The following is a 16,809-nucleotide window of genomic DNA, read 5'->3' on the forward strand; positions in this document are numbered from 1 at the left end:
TGAGGAAGACCTGTATCACTATGAACTCCCATCTAAGAACTGCTTTTGCTGCATCCTGTAGATTTTGTATGGTTGTGTTTTCATTGTCATTTGTCTCAAGTTATTTTTAAATTTCGTCTTTTATTTAATTGTTGACCCATTGGTTTCTTTTCAGCAGCATATTGTTTAGTCTCTGTGTAATCATTTTTTTCTCGTTTCTGTTTCAGTGGTTGATTTCTCATTTCATGCCATTGTGGTCAGAAAAGATGCTTGAGGTCATTTCTATCCTCTTAAATTTGTTGAGGCTTGTTTTATGCCCTAGTATGTGGTCAGTCCTAGAGAATGTTCCATGTGCACTTGAAGAGAATGTGTATGCTGGGTTTTTTTGCATGTAATGTCCTGAACATATCAATTAAGTCTAACTGTCCTATTGTATTATTTAAGACCTCTGTTGCCTTATTAATATTTTGTTTAGAAGATCTGTCCATTGATGTGAGTGGGGTGTTAAAGTCTCCTACTATTATTTTATTCCTGTCAATTTCTCCCTTTATGTCTGTATTTACTTAATGTATTTGGGTGCTCTTATATTAGGTGCATATATGTTGACAAATGTAAAATCCACTTCTTGATGGATCCTTTTATCATTATATAGTGTTGTTCTTTATCTTTCTTTATGGCCTTTGTTTTAAAGTCTATTTTTTCTGGTATGAGTACTGCGACCCCTGGTTTCTTTTCATTTCCATGAAATATCTTTTTCCATCCCCTCACTTTCAATCTATGTGTGTCCTGTGCCGTAAAGTGGGTCTCTTCTAGGCAGCATATTGGATTAGAAAACAGGACCCTACAATCTGCCACTCTGTGTCTTTTGATTGGAGCATTTAGTCCATTGATGTTTAAGGTAATTATTGAGAGATATGTATTTATTGCCATTTTAACCTTGTTTTCCCATTGATTTTATTTTTCTTTTTTGTCCCTTTATTTTTCTTTTTCCTTTTTCGGTTTGATGATTTTCTTTCGTATTATATTCTTTTTTTGTTTTTTGTGATTCTATTGTATGTTTCTGATTTGTGGTACCCTGTTTTTCAAGTATGTTAATCTCATCCTATATCTGCTTGCCTTAGACTGGTAGTCATATAGGCTCAAACACATTGGAGGAAATGAAAAAAAAATCTATTTTTCTTACTCTCCTACCCCACATTTTATGATTTTGATGTCCTCTTTTACATCTCCACGTTCATCCTTTTGCTGTTCATGGTGGTTATCATCACTTTCATAGAAATTTTTAAAAAATCTGGGTACTGGCTTATTTAGGTGATTTGCTCTCCAATTGTGATTTTCTCTTTCCTATATATTTTGACTTCTTTTGTATTTAGAGAAGACTTTTCAGTACTTCCCTTAGCATTTAGGATTGCTGTATTTTTTTAGTTTTTGCTCGGCTGAGAAATTCTTTATCTCTCCTGCTATTCCAAATGATAATCTTGCTGGATAGAGCATCCCAGGTTGCAGATTTTTCCCTTTCAGGACTTCGAATATATCTTGCCACTCCCTTCTGGCCTGCAATGTTTCTGTAGAGAAATCAGCTGATAGCCTTATGGGAGTTCCTTTGTGATTAACTCTTTGTTTTTCTCCTATTGCCTTTAGAATCCTCTCTTTAACATCTGCCATTTTTATTATAATAGGTCTTGGTGTAGGTCTGTGTGGGTTTACCCTGTTTGGGACCCGTTGTGCTTCCTGTACCTGGATATCTGTTTCCTTCTCTAAGTTTGGGAAGTTTTCAGCCATCATTTCTTCAAACACATTTTTGATCCCATTTTCTCTTTCTTCCCCTTCTGGAATCCCTATTATGCGTAGATTGGCATGCTTTATGTTATCCCACAGGTCTCTTATATTGCTTTCATTTTTTTTCATTTGGCTTTCTGTCTGCTCTCCTGATTGGGTGATTTCCATTATCTATCTTCCAGGTCACTTATTCGTTCTTCTGCACTATTTACTCTGCTACTCATTGCCTTTAGTTCAGTTTTTGTCTTGGCAAATGAGTTTTCTAATTTTTCTTGGTTGCTCTTTATAGTTTCTAGTCCCTTTTTACAATAGTCTGCATTTCTGTCAATAGTCTTTCTTAATTCCTTCAGTATTTTCATTATCTCCTTTGAGCTATTGGTGTCTATTAGACCAAAGAGGTGTGCTTCATTGTTTGTTTCTTTCAGGGGAATTCTCTTGGGCTTTTAATTGGGAGTGGTTCCTCTGCTTCTTCATTTTACTTATATTTCTCTTATTCTGTGAGTTTAGGAGAAACACTTTTATCTCCTGTGGTGTGGAGGGATATTTGTATGTGGCAGTGTCCCTATGTAGCTTGTGTGGGTTTAATATTTTTGGTGCAAGGGCCGTTTTTAGTATGGATACCTGTTGCCTCTTTCCTCAGTGTGTGCTGGCTTGATAGGGCGTATGAATATGCGGTGGCTGGTGCGCGGTCGTGGGGTTCTTGCTGGCGGTGGTGGCTCATGCACGCCCCCAGAGCACACGATGGGAGCAGAGGTGGCTCATGACGGCTCCTGGAGCTCGTCTAGGTGATGTCCTGCCTCCTGAGAGCTTATGCAGGGAAAAAAGCTGTAATGGCAGGTCCCACCCGTCCCGTTGTGCGTCGCCTACACAGTGGCACCTGGCCTCTAAGGTGGCCCAGGCTTCCTCCGTGTACACCCTCAGATGCCATTGCATCAGGCTTCAGCACAGCCCACCCCAGTCTTCTCCATGAGTCTATTTCTGCACAGCCCACCCCAGTCTTCTCCATGGGTCCGATCTCCACAGCCCAAGCTTCCACACCTAGATCGTACCGGCACTGGCAGACGCATATCTCAGGCTGGGGAGTGCAGAGCAGTGACACTGACCGTCTGTGCAGGTTTCTCTCCATTCTGGCTGCTGCAAACCAGTTGCTGCGTTCTCCTCCAAGGCTCCTTAGCTCTCCCCTGTCCTGGCTGATCTCTCCGCTGGTGAGGGGACTTCCCATGGTGCAGGAACCTTTCCTCTTTCACAGCTCCCTCCCAGCGGTGCAGGTCCTGTCCTGATTCCATTCTCACTTCCTTTTTTTATTTCTTTTGTCCTACCCAGTTATGTGGAGATTTTTTGCCTTTTTAGAGGTCTGAGATCTTCTGCCAGCGTTCAGTAGATATTCTGTGAGAACTGATCCACGTGTAGATGTATTTTTGATGTATTCGTGGGAGGAGGTGAGCTTCATGTCCTACTACTCTGTCATCTTGATCACTCCCTCTGCACCAATCTTGATATGTGTGGGTTTCTTACCCATTCTTTTCTTTACCATTTTATCATAAGCATTTTGCTTAGAATCATATTGAGCTGACACACACACATCAATGTGACTCAATGCACAGCCTATAATAGCACACACAGCCAGACACACACAAACACCTCTCTGTGACTCAGTGCACAGTCTATACCATCACATACACACACACACACCTCACTGTGACTCAATGCAAAGCCCATAACAGCAAAGACACACACACAAACACCTTACTGTGACTCAATGCACAGCCTACACCAGCACTAACACAAGGCTCACTGTGACTCAATGCACAGCCTATACCAGCCCACACTCACAAACACAGACACACACACACACACCCCCACAGCTCACTGTGACTCAGTGCACAGCCTATACCTTCACACACACACACATACACTTGGCTCACTGTAACTCAATGCACAGCCTATACCAGCACAGTCACACACACACCCCTCACTGTGACTCAATGATCAGCCTATACCAGCACACACACACAAACACACACACACACACACACACACACACACATCTAAATGTGACTCAATACTCAGCCTATACCAACACACACACAGACACACACACACGGCTCTCTGTGGCTAACTGCACAGCCTGTACCAGCACACACACATGGCTCAATGTGACTCAATGTACATCCTATACCAGCACACAGACACGCGCACACACATACCTCAATGTGACTTAATGAACAGTCCATACAGGCAGATAAACACACACACACCACACACCTCACTGTGATTCACGCTCAGACTATCCCAGTCCCCCACCACACATGGCTCACTGTGACTCAGTGCTTAGCCAATACCAGCACACACACACACACACACATGCACGGCTCAGTGTGAGTCAATGCACAGCATATACCAGCACACACACACACACACACACGCATGCACGCACACACACACAGCTCACTGTAACTCAATGAACTGCCTATACCAGTGCGTGCTCCCCCACACACAAACACACACACACACGGCTAACTGTCACTCAATGCACAGCCTACACCAGCACACGCACACAAACACATACACACACACAGGCACACACAGCTCATTGTGACTCAATGGTCAGCCTATACCAGTGCACACAAGTCACACTTGCATGGCTCTCTTTGGCTTTACCAGCACACACACACACACACACCACACAACTCACTGTGACTCAATGCTCAGAGTGTACCAGCAGAGACACACACACACACACACACACACACACGGCTCAATGTGACTTAATGCACAGATCATACCAGCACACACACACACAAACACACACGGCTCACTGTGACTCAGTGCACACTCTATACCAGCACACACGGCCACAAACACACAAGGCTCACTGTGACTCAGTGCACAGTCTGTAGCACCACACACACACACGCACCTCAGTGACTCAATGCAAAGCCCATAGCAGCACACACACACACATACACACACCTAACTGATTTAATGCTCCGCATATACCAGCGCACATACACACAGGCATGCACAGCTCATTGTGACTCAATGTGCAGTCCATAGCAGCACATACACAGACAGACAACACACCTCACCTTAAATCAATGCTCAGACTATAGCAGCCCCTAAACACACACACATACACAGGGTGCACTGTGTCTCAGTGCTCAGCCTATACCAGCACACACACAAACACACACACACACCCCAATGACTCAATGCAAAGCACACAGATACACGCAGCTAAGTGTGACTCTATGCTCAGCCTATACCAACACACACACACACACACACACACACACACACACACACACACACACACATGACTGTGACTCACTGCACAGCCTGTACCAGCACAAACACATGGCTCACTGTGATTCAGTGCTTAGTCTGTAGCAGCACACACACACACACACACACACACACACACACACACACAAACACCTCACTGTGACTCAATGCAAAGCCCATACAAGCAAACACTCACAGAACCTAACTGTGACTCACTGCACAGTCTATACCAGCACACACACACACACACACACGGCTCACTGTGCCTCAGTGCACAGCATATAGCAACCCCCCACTCCCACACACACTTGTCAGTGTGACTCAAAGCACTGCCTATACCAGTACACACACACACACATACACACACACACATGGCTCACTGTTAGTCAATGCACAGCCTATATCCCACACTCAGACACACACAGACACACACAGAAGGCTCACAGTGAGTCAATGCCAAGTCTGTAGTACCACACACACACCCCTCAGTTACTCAATGCAAAGCCCATACCAGCACACAGAAACACACACACGGCTCACTGTGACTCAATGTATAGCCTATACAGCACAGACACACACACACACACACACACACACACACACACACACATATGCCTGGCTCAATCTGACTTAATGCACAGAGCATACCAACACACACACACACGGCTCACTGTGACTCAAGGCACAGCATATACCATTACAGACACACACACACACACAACTCATTGTGACTCAATGCATAGCCTATAGCAGCACACACACAGAAACACAAACACATACAGCTCACTGTGACTCAATGCACAGTCTATACCATCACACACACACACACACAACTAATTGTGAGTCAATGCACAGCATGTAGCAGCACACACACAGAATCTCACACATACACCTCAGTGACTCAATGCAAAGCCCATACCAACACTCACAGACACATACACACACCTAATTGTGATTCAGTGCTCAGCCTATACCAGCACACAAACCCACACACACACACCATACTGTGACTCAGTGCACACTCTACACCACCACATAGACACACACACACACACACACACAGCTCATTGTGACTCAGTGTACACTCCATACCAGCACATACACAGATACACAACACACTTCACTCTAACTCAATGCTCAGACTATACCAGCCCACATGCCCATACACACAGAGGCAGACACATGGCTCAGTGTGACTCAGTGCACAGCCTACACCACACACACACAAACAGCACACACCCACACAGCTCACTGTGACTCAATGCTCAGTCTATACCAGCAGACACAATCATACACATCTCACTCTGACACAATGCACAGCCTATACCAGCACACACACACACATGCACGGCTCAATGTGACTTAATGCACAGACCATACCAGCATGCACACACACACACACACACACACACACACACAGCTCACTGTGATTCAAGGCACAGTCTATACCAGCACACGCACATACACACAACTCATAGTGATTCATTTCACAGTCTGTAGCACCACACACACAGACATACACACATACACCTCAGTGACTCAATGCAAAGAAGAAATTTAAAAAAAACCTAGAAACAAATGACAATGGAAACACGACGACCCAAAATCTATGGGATGCAGCAAAAGCAGTTCTAAGAGGGAAGTTTATAGCAATACAATCCTACCTTAAGAAACAGGAAACATCTCGAATGAACAACCTAACCTTGCACCTAAAGCAATTAGAGAAAGAAGAACAAAAAGACCCCAAAGTTAGCAGAAGGAAAGAAATCATAAAAATCAGATCAGAAATAAATGAAAATGAAATGAATGAAATGATAGCAAAGATCAATAAAACCAAAAACTGGTTCTTTGAGAAGATACACAAAATTGATAAACCATTAGCCAGACTCATCAAGAAAAAAAGGGAGAAGACTCAAATCAATAGAATTAGAAATTTAAAAAGGAGAAGTAACAACTGACGCTGCAGAAATACAGAGGATCATGAGAAATTACTATAAGCAACTATATGCCAATAAAATGGACAAACTGGAAGAAATGGACAAATTCTTAGAAAAGCACAACCTTCTGAGACTGAACCAGGAAGAAATGGAAAATATAAACAGACCACTCACAAGCACTGAAATTGAGCGTGTGATTAAAAATCTTCCAACAAACAAAAGCCCAGACCAGATGGCTTCAGATGGCTTCACAGGACCAGATGGCTTCACAGGAGAATTCTACCAAACATTTAGAGAAGAACTAACAGCTATCCTTCTCAAACTCTTCCAAAATACAGCAGAGGGAGGAACACTCCCAAACTCATTCTATGAGGCTACCATCATCCTGATACCAAAACCAAACAAAGATGTCACAAAGAAAGAAAACTACAGGCCAATATCACTGATGAACATAGATGAAAAAATCCTACACAAAATACTATCAAACAGCATCCAGCAGCACATTAAAGGGGGCATACACCATGATCAAGTGGGGTTTATCCCAATATACGCAAATCAATCAATGTGATACACCATATTAACAAACTGAAGGAGAAAAGCCATATGATCATCTCAATAGATGCAGAAAAAGCTTTTCACAAAATTCAACACTGATTTATGATAAAAACACTCCAGAAGTAGGCATAGAGGGAACTTACCTCAACATGATAAAGGCCATATACGACAAACCCACAGCCAACTTCGTTCTCAATGGTGAAAAAATGAAACCATTTCCTGTAAGATCAGGAACAAGACAAGGTTGTCTGATCTCACGACTATTATTTATCATACTTTTGGAAGTTTTAGCCACAGCAATCACAGAAGGAAAAGAAATAAACGGAATCCAAATCAGAAAAGAAGACATTAAGCTGTCACTGTTTGTAGATGACATGATACTATACATAGAGAATCCTACAGATGCTACAAGAAAACTACTGGAGCTAATCAATGAATTTGGTAAAGTAGTACGACACAAAATGAATGCACAGAAATCTCTTGCAGTCCTATACACTAATGATGAAAAATCTGAAACAGAATTTAAGGAAACACTACCATGGACCACTGCAACAGAAAAAATAAAATACCCTGGAATAAACCTACCTAAGGAGATGAAAGACCTGTATGCAGAAAACTGTAAGACACTGATGGAAGAAATTAAAGATGATACAAATAGATGGAGAGATATACCATGTTCTTGGATTGGAAGAATCAACACTGCGAAAATGACTATACTACCCAAAGCAAGCTACAGATTCAATGCATTCCCTATCACACTAGCAAGGGCATTTTTCACAGAACAAGCATAAAAAATTGCACGGTTTATATGGAAACACCAAAGACACCAAATAGCCAAAGCAATCTTGAGAAAGAAAAATTGAGCTGGAGGAATCATCAGGCTCCCTGACTTCAGACTGTACTACAAAGCTACAGTAATCAAGACAGTATGGTTCTGGCACAAAAACACAAATACAGATCAATGGAACAAGATAGCCCAGAGATAAACCCATGCACATATGGTCACCTTATTTTTGATAAAGGAGACAAGAATATACCCTGATCCATAAGGGTCAAGCCCTGTGTCTGGGATGTAATAGTTGCTCAACACAGTTCTATTCTAATTCTAATAACTGCTCAAAGGAATTGAGGGCATGTTATACATGAGGCGCTGAGCTGGGTACACTGCATGTTTTTCATGCAAATCTTCACCCCACCTCTGCAACGTGAGGATGATCTGTGGCCCCATTCTACATTTGGAGAATCTGAAGCTCAAGAGCGGTTAAATAACTTTCACAAAAACACACTGCAGAGATCTGTCCAGCTCTGGGGGCCACTAAAGGAGGCATTGGCTAAAAGCCTCTCTTTTCCCAGATATAAATACAAAGTTCTCTTCTTTCTTTCTCACAGTCCTGTAGCTGTGTGGTACAGGACATAGTTCCACTTATGTCTTGGTAGCCTTAACATTGTAAATGTCATATTTCAGCAGACCTTCCAAATGTCTCTAAATCATGTATCTATATGTCCTTCTGTTGTGTGCAATTCCATCATTTGAATTGCTTTCTGTTTGTGCTTGTCAACGTCCTGCACTCCATCAGCAAAGCCCCTTGTAATGTCAGAAGGCTCTGAACTGAATTTTACAGATCTTCAAGGGATCATATAGATGTTATACTGAAATGTTTTTCTTCACTTTTTGGCCTAAAGTTAAGAAAATGCTATTTGTCATGAATGTGTTTTTCATGAATGGTGTTATTAATATCAATATAGGCTCAAGGATAACTTGAGTGGATAAAATAAATATGTTTCAGTTCTTTCTATTTGGCTTGACAATCTTTGCCCCAGGGTTAAGCAAATACATAAAAAATCTCTGGAAAGTATGAATGGAAGCCTGCATTTTACCTTTTTGGGAGTTGTGATCAATGTGGATTTTGCTCCTTTTTAAGAATTTTTCCCTTCCTGAGTGTCCACCTATGGCCAATGAGTAAATGCACACAGTAGTGTTAGGAAGAAGATGCTCCTGGGAGATTGTGTCAGGTACGCCGGTAAAGAGTAAAGATGCAATGGGTTCTGAAAACTACACCCTACATCCTCTTCGGAATGGATAACAAACAGTGGAAGAGGGAAAAGCAGAAACTTTGTGACGTCCGGCAGGACGGAGAAGGCCAGTTTAACTGTATTTGTTCAATATCTCTCATTATATTTTTAATGACCTATGTGTCAACATCAGCCAAACAGAGATCTCTTTGGCAACTCTTGGACTAATTATTATAGCCAGCTATTACAATATTTTATTTACATACTTTGGTTAAAGTGCAACTTAAATATATAAACATTATACTGTCACGTGTATCATACATGATATATTATCATATATATCATATATCATACATCATATATTATCAGATGTATCATATAGCATCTGTAATATATGTATTATATATTATCATACATCATATGTATCATATGCCACGTATAATATATTAATTATCATATATATCATGAATATATGATATCATATATATAAATTGTGGAAACCCCTCCAGGTCCTCTATTTTTGCTCTGGTTAGAGACTCACAGCAATAGTTGTGTACTGTGTTGGGACGAACAGTCTCTAATCACTTTATTGAAAACCAATTTGGATATTTCAAGGAGTAGGTGACATTCTGATAATTCTTTACTGCTGCCTTAGATCCCATAGAGAACACAGATTGTTTATTTTAAGCAAATAAGGGATGAATAAATAAAACTGTGGGCACGAGAACAATCCTTCCATCGGATGTCATTTACTCTGTCATCGAACAGAATGTACTGAGTGTCTAATAAATACAAGCACTGGTCTAGGGCGTATATTTTTCTCCTATAAAATGATGGAGAAAGGGCTTCCGTGGTGGCACAGAAGTTAAGACTCCGCCTGCCAATGCAGGGGACATGGGTTCAAACCCTGGTCCGGGAAGATTCCACATGCTGTGGAGCATCTAAGCCCATGCACCACAACTACTGAGCCTGCGCTCTAGAGCCCACGAACAACAACTACTGAAGCCCGTGTGCCACAACTACTGAACCTGCGCTCCAGAGCCTGCAAGCCACAACTACTGAGCCCACGAGCCACAACTACTGAAGCCTGCGCGCCTAGAGCCCATGCTCCACAACAAGAGAAGCTACCATAGTGAGAAGCCCGCACACCGCAACGAAGAGTAGCCCCTGCTCGCCACAACTAGAGAAAGCCCATATGTAGCAATGAAGACCCAACGCAGCCAAACATAAAAAATAAAATAACTAAAATTGTATTTTAAAAAAGGATGGAGAAAAAACTACATGCCTGTTGCCTGGTCAGCCTTTTTGATCACTTTTTGTTACAGTGTCTGTTGGTTTAGTGTACTGTTTGGTTAAATACCACTCCCACGATTTTCTGCTCTGTGTTGCAAATTGAGACCTCTGGTGGCCAGTTTTTATTCATTTCTCCAAATGCACTGCATCAAAGCTTTTAGTTGCATTTACTCAGTTGTCAGTTCAGGATGTTTGGTGATAACTCATGGCATGCTTTTTGCTTACAAGTTGTCACGTTTACCAATGAGATGACTTCATCATGCGGTGTGCTCCGCCCTGGTTCCTGTCGGCTCTGCTTACGGACGCCTACCAGAATGCCTGCGCCGAAGCCGCCGGGGCCCTGGGGTCACTCGGCAGGACTGCCCCGTGGCTCCTTCTGGTCAAGCCCAAGAGCCAGGTCCACTCCCTGCTTCCCTCACCGTATGGGGCCTTGTACTTGCTGGATGCTGTACCATTGCTGTGTCCTTCCTTGTTTTCTGATGATTTTTTTTCACAGGCTCCACTGGAGAACTTTTAAAGCATGATAGCTCTAGCACCCATTTAGAAGGCTCTGCTGGTCCCCAAAGAACCAGACCAAAGAGGCAGCCCTGTCCCCCTATCATGAGGGACAGAAGTTCTTCTTCATTTACTCACTCATCCGCAGACTCTCTTACCCTAGGATGCCCTGGGGAACACAAGATGATGACAGATGTACAGTCTTTTTTTTTTCATAGAAGTATAATTGATTTACAATGTTATATTAGTCTCATTTGTACAGCATAGTGATTCAGTATTTTTGAAGATTATACTCCATTATAAGTTATTACAAGATAATGGCTGTAATTCCCTGTGCTATAGAAAACATCCTTGTTGTTATCTATTTTATACATAGTAGTTTGTATCTGTTAATCCCATACCCCTAATTTGTCCCTCCCCACTTCCTTCTCCCCTTTGGTAACTATAAGTCTGTTTTCTGTAAGTTTGTCTGTGAGTCTGGTTTTGTTTTGCATGTACATTCATTTGCATTATTTTTAGAGTCCACATACAAGTGATATTACACAATATCTGTCTTTCACTGTCTGACTTATTTCACTAAGCATAATTTTTCTGGGTCCGTTCATGTTTCTGCAAATAGCAGAATTTAATTCTTTTTTATGGTTGGGTAGTAGTCCATTGCTGGCTCATATGGCAACTCTAGTTTTAGCTTTTTGAGGACCCTCCATACTGTTCTCCATAGTGGCTGCACCAATTTACATTCCCATCAACAGTGTAGGAGGGTTCCCTTTTCTCTACACCCTCGCTAACATTTGTTATTTGTAGACATTTTCATGATGGCCGTGCTGACTCGAATGACGTCATACCTCATTGTTGTTTGGATTTGCATTTCTCTAACAACTGACAATGCTGAAAATCTTCTCAGGTGCCTGTTAGACATCTGTATGTCTTTCTTTTTGGAAAAATGTCTCTTTAGGTCTTCTGTTCATTTTTTTATTGCATTGTTTGCTTTCTTGGTATTGAGCTGTATGAGCTGTTTATATATTTTAGACATTAACCGCATGTTAGTCTCATCATTTGCAAATAATCTCTCCCATTCCTTACAGTCTTATATTTAGATGAAACGTGTGATTTTTTACTCAGTATAGAATGGACGTTGTCATGGTGACATGTACTTCAATGAGTTCTTATTAATACAGAAACTATCTAATGATATGGCAAATACTTAAAAGTACTGCTGTTAATTATTCGTGAACATTAATGGATCCCATCCAAAAAGCACAGCAACTCCTTCAACTGCTGAATTGTTTAAATTTTAAAAAATTGTATATTGTACCAAGATCAGTAAATTTGTAGATTTCGGTGTTTCTGAGGAAGTAGATTAATTTCCTACTTAAAAACCATATCAAGCGCTTCCCTGGTGGCGCAGTGGTTGAGAGTCTGCCTGCCGATGCAGGGGACACGTGTTCGTGCCCGGTCCTGGAAGATCCCACATGCTGCGGAGCGGCTGGGCCCGTGAGCCATGGCCTCTGAGCCTGCGCGTCCGGAGCCTGTAGTCTGCAATGGGAGAGGCCACAACAGTGAGAGACCCACATACCGCGGAAAAAAATAAACATATCAAGAAATACAAGTCCATTAAAGGGTTAACATAGATGAAACATACCCTATAGTTTATTTTATAATTCTAGTAACTAACAACTAACTCAAAAGTTTAAATAAATGTATATATTTCATTATTTTTTTATAAAGCACTCACTACTGCCAATTAATATTTTGATAAATCCTTTGCTCTGATTCTTTGTAATATACCCCGTGTTTTCCTTGTTCACATGAGAAATAGATTTGAAAAATATATATGTTTATTTTCATGAACCCAACAGCAAAATGCTTAGGTTGGGGTGATCTTTGTTTGTGAGTCTGTCTGTTTGTTTTCTCTGAATGCTAGTGACAGGGGGTGATGGATCCCAAAGAAGTGGGAGTCACTCATGAGGTGACCAAAGAAGAAAGTGCCGACCAGGATCAGTGCTTTCTCCCCATCAAACCAACCACCATGGGTGGTCAGGACAGGGAAATGGCAATCGATATTTTACATCTTGAAAAATTTTGAGATAAAACTAAGCTATTTATTGGGAATTCCTTGGCAGTCCAGTGATTAGGACTCCACGCTTTCACTGTTGAGGGCTCGGATTCATTCCCTGGTTGGGGAACTAAGATCCTGCAAGCCAAAAAAAAAAAAAAACCCCAAAAACAACAACAAAAAAACCCAAAAAACAAAAACCAGACTAAGCTATTTATGTACTTAAACTGAGTCATCCTGCATAAACAAATTAAGATAGCAAAACACATATACCCAAATTATTTATTGTACAAATCATAATTTATCTTTAAATGGCCATGAATTTGGAAAAAGAAATCTCCCTCCCCCACTTTCTTTTCTTTCAGCTAAGGTAGAAATGCGTGTTGGAAATTTCTTCTCCACTGGCGACATCGACCCTGTTCCCCAGATGATTGAGAGAGATGTCAGAATTTTATGCATTAAGCAGATACGCAAGACTTTATAAATAAATGCTTATGATTAAAGCAATCTCGATACAAATTACTTTCCTCACAACTTAAGCTGGTCACAGTACCTTTAAATTCAATGGCAAACCCTGACAAGCCCACAGAAGCATCGCTGCGAAATGCCAGAAAGACACTATTTCCACTACTCTCAATTCTTTCTGGGGCTTGAGAGCCCTGGAAACTTCCAATGAGAGGGCTGTTGGAATCCTCTCCTTCATAGATATGTAGGAAATCATAGCTGGGCTCCATGTTGAAACTAAAAGGAAAGAATATTAATTAGATTATGCACCTAATATATGTGTCTCTTATCTTCCAGACTAGAAAGTCTCTGAGAGCACACAGTGATTTTATTTGCCTTTGTAAAGTAATTTTGAAAAATTAGGACAATCCAAAAGTTAAATATAATAATAATCAAAATGGCAATAAATAACAATTATAATGAATACTATTAGTATTTTATAGCATCACCAACATCTTCAATACAGTATGATTTTGAAGATAATCTGAAAGAAAATGAACCCTTATAACAGAGATATAGTATGTCTTCCCTATAACCATGGTATTTCTAATGAAATGCCGTTTGAAAGAATAGGGTTCAGAAGGGATGCATTCCCACTGGTATTTGATTTTTATGTGAATATTTTTAGTTTTAATAACATATATCCTTGATGTTACTGACAATTCTTAAAGTTAAAAAATACTTTTGTTTGATTTTACTTTGAAAATTGTAATTGCTTCTGTTTGCTTAGATAATTTGGCCAATAATAGCAGTCCCGACAATGGTACAAAGTATGGAAGTCAACTGCTTCACATCATTTCACCTTGATTGGATATTCCAATTTTCTCTTCCCCTCTCCCTCCCGCTCCCTCCCACTCTATTTCTCTCTGTCTCTCCTTACATTAATACCCTAATAATTTCCAAAGTCTAACAATTAACGCCCAAAGCTCTCAAGTGGGATGCAGCTTTAAATGTCTCTGCCATTTATAAGAAGGATGATGATAGTCTGGGAACTTTAAAAATATACCTCCTCTCAAGTGACAGATTGAACTTGGTTTACATGTCCAAGATCTCAGCGGGATCAGAATAAACAAACACACTAGACAGAGGTATTGATGTAATCCATTCTGACTTGCCCTCCTCTGTCCCTTCATCTCTAAATCAGGGCCTTTGGGGTCTTCAACATGGACCGACCCATGCAGCTTCCACTCTCTTTCCTTTCCCTTGACAGCATATTTGTATACAGGGATGGAGAGAGTCAGGAGGTTCTATAATCATGAACATGTGCTGTTGTTTAAGTGGCTTTAGTTTATCTGGATATTCAAGGGATACAACATGAACCCAAGGTCTTTCCAGAAGCTGCCCACTGCATTCTGAAGGATGTAGCACGGGGGACCACCAAGGACCTGACGTTAGTATGATATCTGGACCTGCATTGCGCTGTCCCATTTCCTGTCAAGGTGCCCTCGCTCCCATGTGAGGTCCTGAACACATTTATTCAAGGAATTTGTCAGAGCTTTCAGAGTCTGTTTATCTGACAAGTTCCCTGAAGTTGGAAATGAAGAAAAAGTGAAAGACTGGAGTGACTAAAGAGTGAGAAAAGAGGCCAAGAGGAACTGCATCAACCAAACAGAATTTGGTTGGAATAACAATTTTATTTGGAATAGTTTGCAAGGACGTTATTAGACTCTGGTCATGCTGTACCCCCGATAACTGGCATAACTAATTATTATGATAGATTATTTTTGAACATGGAAGTACTATCAGGCACAAACAAACATATTCTAACTACCCTCTCCTTTTGGATGTGCCGTCACACACACATAGAAGTCTGAAGTGATATTTACAATTAATGATGGTTCCTTTGGTTAAATCCTGTCTTATTTCTACCTATCCCAGATGCACAGATCTACAAGCCCCAATAATAGGCCAAAGTCTGGCCATGCTTTTAAACCAAATTTAATTTTCGTTCCAATGTGTAAGTCGCATCAGCCCCACAGTCTATAGAAGCCTGTGATAAAACACTCCTCCCCGAAAACCCCCCGAGTACCAGGGTGAGCCTTGAAGCTCATATGTGCTTGACAGGTCATGTCATTCTTTGCCTTCCTTGTTAGTAATGCCGGGCTCCCTCCCCTCTCCACACCTGACTGCAGTCACACTCTTTAAGCAGTGCATCCTGGGAAGCCTGTATCAACACCAGCTTCTTTGACTGGGTCCTTGAGCATCTTTGTTCCCATCTGGTACTTCTGGCTTCCTCCTCCTTTCTACTAAGTAGATCTAGGAGCTGAGGTCCCAGGAAAACTCCCACCTAAGCACACACAAGTTGTCCATTCCTTAGAACATGTCACAGGTACGTGATTTTCTGTGACACCGGGTCAGCTAATGATTCCAAACTCTTAGCGTCGGAAGAAAACTTGAAGATTTTCTAGGTCAACCTTCTTCCAGGGAAGTGCACAAAATTAAGTGAGAAAACTTCTTGTGTGAAACTGCCTTATATAATAACAAGGAATTACATTTTGGGAACCTTGATAATGAGTCACCGTGACCCAAGGGAAGGTAGGAAACTCCTACGAAAAGGCTCTGTGTTCTCTAAAAGGCTTTTAATTGTTAATTTACTTTTAATTTCCTGGTAGCAGAGGTGTCTCCTGGTTTTAAGGAAGGCGCTGCTAGAATTTAGCATTAACAAAACCCATAAAGATATTCAAAAACATAGCCAGCAAATGTTCACAGCTTTTGTATAATAGCTGAGTGGCATAATAAAGTATTCATCATTTGGTAAATTTATAGCAGCTTGAGTAAATTCAGGAAATGATGGCTTATTAAACCACTTAAAATTCAGAATCACAGAGGTTTAAAATTATACTGACTCGTATCTCATCAGGAGGAGAAAGTGAAGGAAGATAAGCAAAACCAGGCCTGAAATATTGATGCAAA

This window comes from Grampus griseus (genome assembly GCF_964374135.1).
Source record: "Grampus griseus genome assembly, chromosome: Y".
In the NCBI taxonomy this organism is placed as follows: domain Eukaryota; kingdom Metazoa; phylum Chordata; class Mammalia; order Artiodactyla; family Delphinidae; genus Grampus; species Grampus griseus.